This window comes from Oncorhynchus kisutch, unplaced genomic scaffold, assembly GCF_002021735.2.
Source record: "Oncorhynchus kisutch isolate 150728-3 unplaced genomic scaffold, Okis_V2 Okis06b-Okis10b_hom, whole genome shotgun sequence".
Taxonomy (NCBI): domain Eukaryota; kingdom Metazoa; phylum Chordata; class Actinopteri; order Salmoniformes; family Salmonidae; genus Oncorhynchus; species Oncorhynchus kisutch.
In genome coordinates, this window is record NW_022261983.1 from 9,303,932 (window position 1) to 9,305,754 (window position 1,823).

Here is a 1,823-nt window from a genome sequence, read left to right on the forward strand (position 1 = left end):
GAGTGACGATAGCAACATGAGCGGTGTCGAATCATATTACTTCGTGTGGTTCTCAATAGTCCGCTACAGGACAGAAAATAGCCAGGGCCTCATTGGTAAAATGTTCCACTATGTAACCAGAGAAGTTTAATTAGAATATTTGAAATTATAGCCAAGCATAGTCTTTGCCTGAGAGCTACATGAGTTGAGGACTATTAGATTACTCTCAATCCTAAAACAATTACACTATAAATAAACCTTTTATCGAATGTTATTTATTTCTATAATTAAAATGATAGAACTGGATATCTTGAGTTGATAAACTAAACGTCAGTTATTTAGATCATATTGCCAAATGCCCTGAGGTCCACTCAATGTCCAATCACTCCACTCTGAGCAGATACTTTGGACACTGATGATTTCTCTGCTTTTTCTCCAGGACTATCCTCTCCAGACACAACAACAACACCACCTAAAGGCCTTGACCTCTGTAGGGAGATTGGGTGACCTCTACTCTCCGACCTCCTCCTTCTAGTCTTCTGTTGTCTGTGTGGTGCCCAGTGCTCACCAGGCAGGTCGCAAAGAAGCGGTGCGCAGCGCCATGGTAACCCACAGCAAGTTTGACTCCGTCATGAGCAGCAGCCCCTTCGACTCCACCATGCGGCTGCCTCACCGTTACAAGACCTTCAGCTCCAAGGTGCAGTACCAGCTCGTTGTCACCACCCTGCACAAGCTCCAGGAGAGCGGCTTCTACTGGGGCTCTATCAATGGCAAGGAGGCCAACGCCATGCTGGCCGCCGAGTCCGTCGGCACCTTCCTGATCCGCGACAGCTCCGACAACCGACACTTCTTCACGCTCAGCGTCAAGACGGCGTTCTGGCACCAAGAACCTGCGCATCCAGTGTGACTCCGGGTCCTTTCTTACTCCAGACGGACCCCAAGAGCATGCAGGCTGTGCCCCGCTTCGACTGTGTGCTGAAGCTGGTCCACCACTACATGCCCCGACCAAAGGGGCTTCAGCTGGTGGAGAAAAACACGAGGGGAGGGAACGCCTCCTATACATCTACTCTGGAGGGGAGAAGATTCCCCTGGAGCTCCTCAAAACCTTTCTCCTCCACTATGTCCAGCCTGCAGCACCTGTGTAGGAAAACAGTCAACGGACACCTGGACATATCCAAGCAAACGGACCAGCTTCCCACCCCTCAAAGAGTTCCTGCAGGAGTACGACGCGCACCCTCTAGGCCTCTCTGGACATGTAGTGCCTCGATGGCATAAGACTTGATTAAAGGTGTTATGAAGGGGACTTGGGCCGGTGTGAGAGACAGTGTGGCAGTACCCCACAGAACTGGGGGGGAAATATGACTGTCCTGTATCTGTGTCTTAGAGGGATGGTTCACCCACATCAGGGTGACGAGGCAGAGGGGAAGGCAGCAGCATGAGTGCAGTCTGAGAAAGTAGAAGAAGGATGCTTGGTATTGTGGTTCTCATAAGGGCTGTACCTGTACCTATCTCCCAAGCCCAGGAGTGATATAACGTTACCATGAGGAGTAGAGCTATACTGGTCCCACGTCAGCCAGTCACTCTCACAGGCTGCCAACCACAAGACAAGAGGTGGGCGTCGTCATCAGACTTTCCAGTCTCTCATCATGCATAGAGGAGAGACAGAAATGAGAGCGAGAAGGGAGGAGAGAGAGGAGACAGGAACGAGAGAGAGGAAGAGAGAGGTAGAAGACAGAACGGCGAGAGAGAGAGAGAAAGGAGGACTGTTTCATTGAGGGCTAAACGGCCAGTCGACTGGTGTGCTGCTAATTGCGTTCAGATGTGTGTCAGTCGGCCTTCCATTG

The 1,823-nt window shown here is 50.9% G+C and overlaps 1 pseudogene; it reads left to right on the forward strand.

Annotated features, from left to right (window-relative positions):
• The first annotated feature begins 468 nt into the window (after window positions 1-468).
• Window positions 469-1,261, forward strand: LOC116359865 (suppressor of cytokine signaling 3-like; annotated as a pseudogene).
• The last annotated feature ends 562 nt before the right edge of the window (window positions 1,262-1,823 follow it).